Source organism: Macaca mulatta, chromosome 6 (genome assembly GCF_049350105.2).
Source record: "Macaca mulatta isolate MMU2019108-1 chromosome 6, T2T-MMU8v2.0, whole genome shotgun sequence".
NCBI classification, from domain to species: Eukaryota; Metazoa; Chordata; class Mammalia; order Primates; family Cercopithecidae; genus Macaca; species Macaca mulatta.
Window position 1 is genome coordinate 16,766,782 of NC_133411.1, and position 14,215 is coordinate 16,780,996.

Below are 14,215 nucleotides of genomic sequence, written 5' to 3' on the forward strand. Positions count from 1 at the left end.
AGTGGGAGCCAAACCAACCAATTGTAGAGAAAGTTATCCAGCAAGCTGTGGCATGCTCTTTTTACCTTTGGGATCCCATAACCTCAATGATCCCTTTGAACTGTAAGTCTGTGTGACTGATGATTTTAACATCTGGCAAAGGAAAACAGCTTCCCCACAGCCACCTCTTGAAATTATGGATTCATTGCCTACCTGACACAGCTACCATATAGCCCTCTAAGAGTACTTATTAGCTAACTATGGGTGTCTTGTTAAAACCAAACTTCTGACCCATGGAAACCTTGTGACCCTCAAGCCTGATGCTCCCATTTGAGGATGGTTAACTTGGATTTCATGAGTAACCAGGTGGGAATGGCCCAACAAATATCACTTGTCAAATGGAAATGGAATGTTCAAGAACATAGTTGGCCTGCCCCAGTGGCATCTGACTTCAAGTAGGGCAGAATCTCAAAACTTGCACAGTTATTGACAGACAACAAATGAACACGCCATCTACTCTGAATGGAGACATTATCTTCATCTTCCAAGGTTGTTTATACATAAACATCATTTAAAAATAGTCAAAACCAAAAGCCATCAGCAACTATGCTCACAAGGTACCTAGAAATGCAAGCAACCCATACATAATTGCCGTCCAACAATATGCTGGCACTGGATAAACGTGGGCGGCTACATTTCACTTGAAGGACAGTGAAGGAAAATCCTCCTGGTGAGCAGAACTTTGAGCAGTATACATGATGGTTTATCTTCTTTAGAAGGAAAAAACAGATATTCAGATATATATTGATTCATGGGTAGTGGCTAACAGTTTGACTGATGGTTAGGGACTTGGAAGGAAGATGATTAGGAAAATGGTGTAAGAAGGTCTTGGGAGGAGCTATTTGGATAAACTTTTCAGAATGGACACATAATGAAGACATTTGTGTTCCATGTGAGTGCTCAACAAGGAGCAGAGTAAGATCTGAACAATCAGATAGACAAGATGTTTTGTTCTGTAGACATCAAGCAGCGTCTTTCCCTGGTGTCATATTCCATTTTGTGCTGCTGTAACAGAATACTAGAGAAACAGAATACCAGAGACTGGGTAATTTATAATGAGCCAAAATTTACTTGGCTCATGGTTCTGGAGGCTGGGAAGTCCAAGATCAAATCACCGGCATCTGGTGAAGAACTTCTTGCTGCATTATAACAAGGTGGAAGATGTCACATGGGGAGAGACAGAGGAAAGTGGACCAGATTCATCCTTTTACAAGGAACCTGTCCTGTAATAATGAGCCCATTCCTGAGATAACAACGTTAATCCATTCACAAGGGCAGAACCCTCATGACCTGATCACTTCTTGAAGGTCCCACCTCTCAATACTGTTGCATTGGAGATTAAGTTTCCAACACATAAACTTTTGGGGGCACATCCAATCCATAGAACCTGAGCTTCTGTGTCTTGGCCCAGTGGGTGCATAGACAATGTGTCCATGATAGCAGGGATAAAAGTTATGTATGGGATCAAACAGATTTATTTCCAGGGCTGATATCACTCTGGCACCTACTGAGTGCACCATTTTCCAACGACAGATAAGACACTAAGATATTGGTGGCACTACTCCCACAGGGTCATCAGTTAGACATCCTAATGGCAGGTTGATTCTATTGGATTGCTTCCATTGCACTTAGTTCTCATCAGAATAGAGATTTTTATCTTCCCTGCCGGCAAAGCTTTTGTCCAAACCATTATCTATGGGCTCATAGAAGCCTTATTCATCATCATAATATTCTACAACATTGAATATGATCAAGAAACTCATTTCACAACAAATGAAAGGTGGCAATAAGCTCATGCACACGAAATTTCTACCATGGTGCACACATTTTCATTTATCCATTGGCTGTTCATATATATGCTCTTGTAAAGTGTTTTTTGAAGTCTTTTGCTCACTTTTTAATAGTGTTGATCATTTTTATTATTGATTTATAGGAATTTTTATATAGTATGAATGCATTTTAAAATAATTACTATAATAGCATCTGCAATGATAATCTACTCCCAAAAGAGATTAAATTAGAAATTTACTTATTTGAATCTGAGACTGAAACTATATGTATATTTTATATGAGCTGGTATATTAGTCCAGTCTCACATTTCCATAAAACATAGCTGAGACTAGATAATTTATAAAGAAAAGAGGTTCAATTGGCTCAGGGTTCTGCAAGCTGTACAGGAAGCATGGCATCATCAGCTTTTGGGGAGGCCTCAGGGAGCTTTTTCTCATGGCAGAAGGCAAAGCAGGAGGTAGCACCTCACACGGCCAGAGCAGGAGGAAGACAGAGAGGGAGGAGAGATGCTACATACCTGTACTTATTTAATTACTTTTAAACTTTTATTTTAGGTTGGGGGTACATCTGAAGTTTGTTAAACAGCCAGATCTCACTAGAACTCGCCCACTATCGTGACAGTCCCAAGGAGGAAATCCATCTTCATAATCCAATCACCTCCCAACAGGCCCTACCTCCAACAATGGGGATTGCAATGCAGCATGAGATTTGGGTGGGGACACAGAGCCAAAACATATCAGTTGCTTATATCAATAAGGTCCAAAAGGGTTTTCTTCTGGTGAAATGTGCAGTGGAGAGGCTAGAGGAGGTGATTTGCTTGGTAAGGACAGAACCCAGAAAGTATGTCTCAGCCCTGCACTCTCACAGAGAAGGGGAGGAACAGATTAACTTCCTGGCTTTCATCTCAGCTTTCTCCAACCTCCAAAATGCTAAAACATCTTATTGCCTGTCTGAAGGCACTGAACTGGAACTCAGTTATCAATCATTTGGGATTTTAAAAGAAGACAAATTCAAATGCTTGTTTTCTTACTTGTCTTTAAAAACCTGAATTGGCAACTCAGGATCCAATGGCAGAATTGTGAATAAAATATTCCTTTCTTTAGTTGTTTAGAAGACAAAATAACAAAGGTAGTTTAGAGCAAATATCTGTCTCCATTGTTCTTTTACGTGTATACAGTTTTCATAAGCTTTGGAGACTAGTGATAGAATTGAGAAAAGGGTGAGAAAACTGGGATAGATGGCAAAAATGCCCACTTATTTCATAGCTTCTTCCAACAAGAGGTGGAGTATATTTCCCTTGCCTTTAAATCTGAGCCAAAATGATGACTTCCTTTGACCAATTAAATGTAGCAGAAGTGAGATCACAGAAGTTCCAATCCAAGGCTTCATGAGGCCTTGAGTGTCCTCTTTTGGAATTCTGAGGCCACTATAGGAAAAAGCTTGGGCTAGTCTGCCAGATGACGAAAGGCACACTGCCCAGTGATGCCTCTCGCTCTGAACCACCAATGCCAGTAGCCAGACATCCAGCAAAGCCATCCTAGATCATCCTGCAGTGATCAGCAAAGCCAGCCCAGATCAGAAGGATCACTCAGCTGATCCATGGAGTCATGGATAAATCAATGCTGTTTTAAGCTGTTATGTGATGAGGTGGTTTATGATGCTAGAAAAGCTAACTGACACAGGGCCCTTTTTTAACAAACTTGGTGAATCGTAGAAGCCCGGAACTACATGACAACTGCAGACACACAAACATTGCAGCCATTCTGCAAATACGGAAGGCCGATAACCAGGCTTTTATACTCTAAGATTTTATTAAAAATATATCCTGAAGTGGCCCATCTGCTTTAGAAAAGGTTATGGTAGACTTTTTGGTGTGGATTTCAAGAACTATCAAACAGTAAAGTGGCGTATTTTAAAACTGAAGAAGACAAAATAGCCTATGTCTGCTCAGGTAAATAATCCCAACATTATAGAAGCATTATAGAAATTTCCTTTGTTGATTGTATCATAGCAATATTTAACTGAATGCTTAAATGTTTAACTTAATACTTAAAGATACATTGTAAATAGTCACTTGCACAAGGCAAGAAAATGTTGAACCAGGAAAGCCTGTAGTCCCAGCTACTCAGGAGGCTGAGGCAGGAGAATGGAGTGAACCCGGGAGGCGGAGCTTGTAGTGAGCCGAGATCGCACCACTGCACTCCAGCCTGGGTGACAGAGCAAGACCCCATCTCAAAAAAAATATATACACACACACACACACACACACACACACACACACACACACACACACATATATCATTTAAAATGGTAGTTTTATTTCTTTTTCTCTTTTCTTTTTATTTATTTATTTATTTATTGAGATGGAGTCTTGCTCTGTCACCCAGGCTACAGTGCAGTGGCGCAATCTTGGCTGACTGCAACCTCTGCCTCCCATTTCAAGTGATTCTCCTGCCTCAGACTCCTGAGTAGCTGGGATTACAGGCATCCGCCATGAAGCCCAGCTAATTTTTGTATTTTTAGTAGAGACGGTGTTTCACCATGTTGGCCAAGCTGGTCTCAAACTCCTGACCTCAGGTGATCATCCCACCTTGGCCTCCCAAAGTGCTGGTACTACACCGCTCCCAGCCAGTAGTTTTATTTCAATTACCTTTGTATTTCCAGTAAGAAGAAGATTTTTTAAAGTGAAATTTTTTTCCTTACATTTTGCGACATTGGAAACAGCTTCCTTAAAGGAAATCAAAATATCTAGAGTCCAAAGGCAACTTTTGTTTTGAGTACTGGTTTGCCCACTTATTATGTGAGCTTGAACTAGTTCCTTTTAATTTTTCCACCTGTATATTGAGGTTCATGATATCTATTTAACAGAATTAGATGAGGATTCAATACGATAATGTTCATTAAAGGAGATGACACATTGTAAATGCTTAACCAGTATTTACTACTACCCTGCAATTTTATAATTCTTAAATTCTTGTTTTTGAGTATGTCTGGACCAAGAAAAAAATGATGGATAAATATCAGAGCATCATTAAATTGGTGATCCCAAATTAAAGAAGCAAAGCACCTGAGTTCACATTTCTTTATATTATTTTTGTCACTAATAATATTCCATTATAATAACCAAAATGTGACATTTTTTGCAAAATTCTTTTTTCCACAGTAATAATTATGTGTTTTTATTACTGTTCTTTAGATATAGTGCAATTACATGGCACTCTATATTTATGAAGGGGCTGTAATATCCTATATGTTCCTTGACTGTGTCTTCAGCACTTAGATATATGTAGGCCAGATCTTATTACTCCATATTCTTAAGCAGGAAAGTGAGAAGCTGTTAAATTAAATGACCTACTGAAGGTCACATGATGATAGAAGAGTCTCAGTGTTCTGCTTGATCCCTTGCTATTGGTACAATATAGGCTGATACAGGTTCACACTTGTGAATATGAGTGCCGTGTTTTGTTAGCCATTTTAATCTGCTTTTAACTGGCACTTTTCTGCTTATTTTGGAACTTGTTTTGTTAAGGCTTCTTTAGACATAACCCAGAGATGACAGGTTTGGAGTTTGAACTCAAAATGGAAACACTGGGTATGTAAAATTTATTTACTGTTAGCAAACCACAGCTTCCAGTTATTTGGCTTTCTTTAAAATGGCTTTTTTTTTTTTTTTAACGTAAGGAAAGTAATTTTAAACACTCTTGGACAATAGATAATTTCTTGTATATTAGGTAACTATGAAATAAACCAATTTTTAATGATCAAAGTGTAAATAAATCAAATACATATGGATACGATTTTCTTTAAAACACACATGGGGTTAAAAACAAAATAAAATTGCTCAGGGCCAAATACATCTGGAATTTTATTGAGCCCAAAACATTTGAAAAGTAGATTGTGACCTTCAACAGACTGTCACCGTGGCTCAATCCTAAACTTTTTTTGTTTTTTAATGTATCTGGTGGAACCTAGATCAAGAGTAAGTTACTCTCAAGGTGAGGTTAAGTGTACTGAAATGATGACTTCTCACCCTAAATGCCCTTTGGGCAGACCCACTCCAGCACCTGAAATTTCACCATCATAAGCACTTTTTTTTTTTTTTTTTTTTTTGAGGCGGAGTCTCTCTCTGTCGCCCAGGCTGGAGTGCAGTTGGCACAATCTCAGCTCACTGCAAGCTCCACCTCCCGAGTTCGCGCCATTCTCCTGCCTCAGCCTCCCGAGTAGCTGGGACTATAGGCGCCTGCCACCGCGCCTGGCTAAATTTTTGTATTTTCAGTAGAGACGGGGTTTCACCGTGTTAGCCAGGATGGTCTCGATCTCCTGACCTCGTGATCTGCCCGCCTCGGCCTCCCAAAGTGCAGGGATTACAGGCGTGAGCCACCACGCCTGGCCAGCACTTTTTTTTTCTAAAGAGATTTATCACTTGGAAAAAACAGATCCCTGCTAAGAAAAAAAGTGAATAATATCAGGAAAAAATAATAAAGCAGTTAATATTTAAGTAGCCCTTTATAATTAACAAACCCTTCACTACGTAACTGCTTGAATGCTATTTTTACATGTAGCTTATAAGACATATTCAAGTATTGCATGTGAGGCTTGGAAAGGAAAGTGATTTGCCCAAGATGTTAGGGCTCAAGCCAGGACAAGAACCAAAGACTTCTATAACTAGGATTTCACTATGCCACACTTTCTCTTAGATAGCATGCCTTTGTTTGCCCTTGCCAACCTATTGGTTGGCTTAGCTTCTCAGCCTATTAGCTGCCACCTGGAAACACTTAGAATAAAGATCTTTAAAAATGAGACGTGCAAAAAACAACAGATGCTGGTAAGGCGGTGGAGAAAAGGGAATGCTTATGCACTATTGGTGGGAGTGTAAATTAACCCAGCCACTATGGAAAGCAGTCTGTAGCTTTCTCAAAGAACTTAAAACAGAGCTATCATTTTACCCAGTAATCCCACTAATGGGTATATATCCAAAGACAAAAAATCATTCTACCAAAAGACACATGCACTTACATGTTCATTGCAGCACTACTCACAATAGCAAAGACATAAAATCAGCCTGGGTGCCCATCAACAGTGGATTGAATAAAGAAGATGTGGTACATATACACCATGGAATACTACATAGCCATAAAAAGAATAAAATTGTGTCCTTTGCAGCAGTATGGATAGAGTTGGAGGCCATAATCATAAGTAAATTAATGCAGAAACGGAAAACCAAATACTGCGTGTTCTCACTTATAAGTGCAGGCTAAGCATTGAGCACATATGGAAATAAATATGGGAATAATAGATACTGGGGACTACTAGAGGGTGGAGGGAGAGGGGGGGTTAAAAAACTACCTATCAGATACTATGCTCACTACCAGGGTGATGAGATCCATACTCCAAATCCCAGCATCGCACATTATTCCCATGTAACAAATTTGCACATACATCTAAAATACAAGTTGAGTTTTTTTAAAAGGGAGGAATTATGTGGAAAGAAAAAGATTCAAATACAACATCAATATTTTAAAAATGGGTGGCAGAAAGAAACGTTCAAATAAAAAAGTGAGCAGTGAGTGCAAGACTGGGGTGGGGTGGAAGAATGGGGTTTTTTTTGAGATGTAGAGTTTGAAGTCTTTTAGGATGTCCGAAAATGTCCCTTGGGTAGTTGGAAATAGAAAGTTGGGAGCACAGGCCAGTGGCACAATGGATAACACATCTGACTATGGATTAGAGGATTCTAGGAAATAGAAAGTTGGCTTTGGGGTGACAGGATTTTTATAGTTACATGTCTGCCTGGAAGACAAGAGGTGAAATAGTGCCTCAAGACAATACTCTGGGATAAAGGCAAGGAAAACAAACTTCATATGCATAGACACTTCCTGCATCTCCTCTATCCTGTTCGTGTCTTGCTTTACTGCTCTTGTAAGTTTGAAACTCACAGAGAAATTGTTTTGCAAGAGTTGCCCTCCTCTGGGCATAAATGACTATACTTAAAGCATAAAATTACCATAATTTGAGTGTGCCACCTACTTTCTGATAGCTCTGACTGATATATGTTTACATTGCTTAAGGGAAATAACTTCATATTTGTTGTAGATAGCTGGTATTCTGTTTCTTAAGCCGTGAAGGACACTTTGTTCTATAGGAAGTGTAATCCCTGTGCTACCTCCTGCCTTATACATAGGATAAAACACTTAAAGTCACAAATAAGAAGAGTTACTGTTTTCCCATCAGTAAGCAAGCTGATTCACAGCAACATATATACATATAGGTATGCTGGCCGGATTCAGGTCTTATAATAAAATTATTTAATAAAACCACATGTTGGGTTATTTCAAATTCACAGGACAGAGACATCCTCAAACATCATGTATGGGATTGGGATAATGGGCTAGTTATTCTAAGGATACATAGATTAGTTAATACAAACATATTTATTAGAGGGTGTTTTAGATTTAACTGTGCCACCTCTCCCCCACCCCCCCACACACAAAAAAAGTATGTTGCAGCATCAATCCCCAGTGTATCAGAATGGGACCTTCTTTGGAAGTAGAGTCTTTCAGAGGTAAGCAAATAAAAGTGAGGTCATTAGGCTGAGCCCTGACTTAGTATGGGTTAAATATTGATATTGTGTAAGAATCCAAGGTCCTTATAAAAAAGATATGCACAGAGAAAGATGATGTGAAGATGCAGAGGGAGAAAACAGCTCTGTGACCGGAGTGATGCAGCTACAGGCCTAGGAACACCAGGGACTACCTGCAAATACCAGAAGCTGGAAGTGGCAAGGAAGGATGCTCCCCTAGAGTTGTTAGAGAGAGCATGGCTCTGCTGAAGCCTTGGTTTTGAGCTTCAAGCCTCCAGAATCATAGGTCAGTAAATTTCTGTTCTTTTTCAGGCCACCCCTGCATTCTTAAGAAACTAATGCAGAGAGACACTGTGTTTCTGGGGCAAGGTGAGATGAAAGAGAAGAGCAGATGAATCTGGAAAGATGGGTATTGTAAAATAGAAAGGCAGTAATGGAGACGAGCTCTGACAGCAATTGAAGGTCCAGTCCTGCCTAAAAGAAACAAGTGGGGCCCGTGGGTTCTTGATGGGCCTCAGAAGCAGGAGTTCAAAGATCTTTAGTGAGTTCTCAGCATTCGTGTGAGTGTTAGTTCTATTTCCCACCTGTGCCCGCCTTCAGTGGCCCACTGGCTCCCCTGCCTTCTGCTCTACATCTTTCTCTTTCTTCTCCCTCAAAGTTCCACTTCCTCTTAGATTTTTCTTCTTTCTCATGGAAGACTGTACCTGGTCCTTACTGACCACCCCTTTAACTCATTGCTTCTCTATGTATCTTTTAAGCCTCAGTTCCTATTCATAATTTCCTGTGTTTCTCTTTATTTCACAACTATTTTGCAAGAGTGACATAAGGATTGGACTAGCATCCCTCTTTAGCTAGATTTTTTTTTCTGCAGTCCTTGGAAAATGGATACCATCAATATATAGCATTATAGTATATACTAAACACATGTGAAGCTTCTTATCAAACTAGGCTGAGCCATGTATTAAGCACAAGGATCTCCTTCCTCCAAATTAAAGGCAGGTCAATAGGCCTAAGCAATACGTACCATGACTCATCTCTCTTGATTTGAGGCCTTACCCTGAAAAGTCAAAGGGATGCCTTTTTCTATGTGTGCATCCTCTTGTATGTATCTGAAGAATGAGACAAAGGAGAGAAGCAAGGGAAAAACAAGATTCATTTAAAAATCATGTTTAATAGGACACTCATGTGGAGGAAAGAACTTTTAGCCTTTCTTAAGCACCATGGACATAAATAAGAGCTTGTCTTTGTGGCACAGTGAGTTGAGAGAAGGAGCTCTGGGGCTAATGTGTGTTATTAATACACCTTCCATTTCATTCTTTTTGGGATGGCTTCTCTCTCTCTGTCTCTATCATCTTTTTTGTTCTGGTGCATATTCCGTAAATATTATGTATTATTACAGAAAAATGATCAAGCATTGATCCATGTGCATTTCACATTCTATTTTCACAGAGTTGATTCTTGTTTATTCAAGGGCATTCATTGCCCTTGGGATTTATTTAAACAGACATTTAAATTGAAAAAAAATTATTAAGCTTTGATTTTCAAAAGAGGCATTTAGAGACATTTCTGGGGCATCAGCCATGAGAGACAACATTTTTTAGATAAAATAACAATTTTTAAAAATAAAAATGTCCTAGAAATAACAAAGCAAAGCAAAGAGGCAGAGATAAGAAGCTTCACCTGTGAGTTGTAGGGTACATGAAGAGTTGGACCATCCTGGCTGGAAAAGGAGGTTGGATTTGCCTATGATAACCAGAGTGAGGAGCAGAAGGGGCAGGGGAAGGAAAGCCAGTGGAATCTTCTTGATGTGGAAAAAACATCAAGGTTATGCTTAGCCTCTGAATAAGTGAAAGTGTCCTTTAACAGCACCCAGTACTATAGTACTCTCTTTCTCTTTGCCACCTACTGATGCCATCCTATGGATAGCTGCCAGCATATTCCCTACAGACCACCAAGCAGAAATTATGTACATGTGCTTTATATGACTCCTGAGTCCCTCCTCAATACCCCTTCTCACTGGCCCAGCTGACTTGCAAGCTCCTTGAAACAGAAAGACTTTTGGGAACGGTGTGAAAAAGAAAGCCCCCTAACCTTGTAGCTGGAGTCCAAGCTCTCTCTATGAGTCAGCACAAGAGGTACTCTTGTATGGTATTAGGTTAACTAGTCACCTGTATTTTCATTGTTATCACAAATTACATTACACTATGCAGTCCCAACGCACTTATCAGACTTTTATTTAATATGTATCAACATGAGAGAAATCACTCAACACCAATAGCATTAAATGTATTAAATATATTGTCAAGATTTAAAATTAGACCCTACAAATTCTCTTCTCTTGTCAAGTCAGTCTTTAGTTCCAGAGATAAACTTTTGAGTATGTACGAGACTATCTTTCCTCTCCCATATTTTTCACTTAGGTTTCTCAGTCCCACCTGAGGTCTCACTGGGTCGCAGGTAAGTAAGTGCTCATTGGACAAACATGGCCTGAAAATGGCCACTAGAGCCAAGGTATTCCTGTAGCGTATTTAAAGTATAGAAGCCACAACAAATCCTAGAAACAAATATGACTAGTGTATAATGTGCAGTAGAAGCACCAATTATTTTGGCAGCAGCTTTCCCAAAACCTAGTGTTGCCCAAACCCAATACCTGACTTGCAATTTTCATATTTGCCGTTCTGAATGATGAGCTCAAGAAAATATGCTGAACCCTTGGCATAAGCAAATGTTTACTGCATCAGGCAGAATTGGCAGACAATGTAAATGTTCACCTTGTAGGTCTAGTCCCAAAATGTCTCCCTTCAGATGAGCTGACTGTGTATGGAAGTGATTTTATAACACGGTAAATTATAATTGGTAGCCATGCAAATTATTCTCATGCATAAACATGCAAATTCTGTTCTGTCTGGTGGAGGTTCAGTTGAGTTGCCTCCTCTCTGTGGAAGAAGCTAGTTTTGCCTCGACTTACATGTTCATTTCAGCCAGCATTTCTTTACTTCATATAACTGCGTGCTTTTTTTTTTTTTTTATCTCTCCTTTGAAGTGGTTATAACACCTGCCTGATTCCCTCATTGGTTAATGACTTAAAATCTTTAACACATCTTCATTTTATGTTTTATATGAAACTTCAAATGCTTATCATGCTGGTCCATGCGTGACAGCAACATTGACATACGACTTACCATAGATTAGTTTCTGTTCCAAGCATTTTTACATATACTAACTTAGTTAATTCTCACAGATCTCCAATAAGTAGGTACTACAATGATTCCCATTTCTCAGGTGAGGAAACTGAGACACAGAGAGATTACATGTCATTCCTAGGATCACAGTCAGTAAGTGCCAAAGATAAGATTTGAAACCCAGCTTGACAGTTTCAAGAGCTGATGGTTTTAATTCTTCTCTCTCTCATACCAGGAGTCTAGAAACCATCACTTTGTAGCTTAAAATTAAGGACATTATGTCTCCATATTTGTTTGTGTGTGCAGAAGAATGTCTACTAAATGGGTCAATTCTGCCCTTTCTCAGCAAATGACTTCTAAAACTTTCTATTTTTCTTGAAAACATTAGAATTAACAATGGTGGTTTCTCTAGTTTTCAATTCTTTACTGGGGCTCTTTTCTTACTTAATGTTTATTAAATAAATTACTATGTCTTAGTATTTTCTCTTTGACCCTGCCTTCCTGGCACCAGACTACCGAGCTGGATGTTGGCTATGACTGGGCAAATAATTTCCACTGTTACTTTTAAGCAAGGTGATATATATATCACTTTGTGTGTATATATATGGAACTTCTCCAAATAAGGTTTTTGATCTTGGTTTTCCTAGAATCCATGAATCATATGTACCCTATAAAACCTCATTTCAGATTAATCTAAACATCATTCTCTGCTCCTACAACTAAATTTCTAAACACTGATTGGAAAAATCATTTGCTTGGCTGCAAAATGTTACTCAGAATTTAAACTACTCCATCCATGTTAGAATCCAAGGCTTTTTAAGCCCATGCTATTGCCGTTACTTTCAAAGTGTGGTTTCAGTGATGATAATGAGAATAGCCCATAGGCTCCTCCAAAAATGTTCACTTTTGCTTACTTTTTGAATTGTCCAGTCAATTGCTAGCCTTCACTACTCTAATAACAGCACAACTTTCCCTTTCACACTGTCCCTTTCCTGAAAAGAAAAGAAACTTGGTTGCTTCTGGAGTAAAAGCCAGCAGAAGATGAAGAATTGGATAAAGGACAAAATATGAATTTTGGAGCATATGGGTGTATTCTGGATATTTGTCCTTTATCAGATCTACTATTTGCAAATATTTTTTCCATTCTGTAAGTTGCCTTTTTACTCTCTTGATAGTGTCCTCTGACGCACACAATTTTTAATTTTGATTTTTTCATGTCTTATTAGAAAAATTTTGCCAAATCCAATGTTATGAAGATTTCCCTGTATGTTTTATTCTAACAGTTTCAGAGTTTTGGTCCCAAATTTAGGCCTTTGATCCATTTTGAGTTAATTTTTGTTATATAGTAAAAATGGTTCAATTTAATTCTTTTCTATGGGGATATCCAGTTTTCCCAAAACCATTTGTTGAAAAGTCTGTCCTTTCCCCATTGAATGGTCTTGGCACACTTGCTGAAAACCAATTGACCACTTGAGCTCATTTTTAAAAAAGAGTTTACAGCTTCTGAGAAGAATAGAGATCTTTTTTTAAAAAAAATTATGCGCCAAAAAGGATTGAATTCACAGTGTTAGTTATACAGAATTGATAAGTATCCAGACAGACCCTGGATCTAATTTTTGGGATCAAGATTTTAAAGGTATGAATTGAGCTTTCATAGTTTAAAAAATGTTAGTATGCATTAGTGTGCTCAGGCTGTCATAACACAATGCCTTAGACTGGGTGGCTTAAACAGCAGAAATCAAATTTTTGCAGAGTTCTGGATATTGGAAGTCCAAGATCAAATTGCCGGCATCTGGTGAGGGCTCTGTCCTTGGAATGCAAATGGTCACTTTCCTATGGTATCCTCATCAGTAGAGAGAGAGAGCAAGCAAGCTCTGGTGTCTCATCCTCTTATTATCTAGGCACCAGCCTTATAGGATTAGGGCTTACCCTATTACCTCATTTGACCTTAATTACCTCCTCATAGGTTCTGTATCCACACATAATCACATAGGGGGTTAAGGATTCAACATCTACGTTTCAGGAGGACACAGGCATTCAGTTTATAACAAACAAACAAAGTAGGGAGTTCATCCCTTTGGGTCTTCACGCTAGCTTGTGCACAAGAAGGAAGAACAGTTTTCCTAGTGCTGCGAAATAGTGTCAGGTACCTTAGAACCAAGAAACTTAGTGCTGGAAGGGGCCACAGAGATGATCCAGTGTACTCATCCCATTGAACTGGGTGAGGAAACTACACCTGAGAGGTGATGGACTTTGTGTAATACAAGGTCATGCAGCCAATAAGTCAGATTCATTTTGAACCAGTTTTGTAACTCTAAATTTATTGCTCTTTCCAGACTGAAAACATTTAAAATTCCACATCCTCTTTTTCACCTTGTTAGAAATCTTGTTAAATTCTCTTTGCCCTAATGGCATGTAACATGTCCAGGCAGGAAGAAGGAGTCTTTGTGTTTCATGAAATCATGATTTTTTTACATGAGTATTTCTCACAGATAGAATAGGAGCAGTCTGGTCAATTTATCTTCTTCCTTGTTGGCAAGAGTTTGAGACTCTTGGCTTCCAACTGCATGCAGACGGGTATCAGAGTTGCTATCATAATCAAGAAAAAAAATGATTGAATATTGCC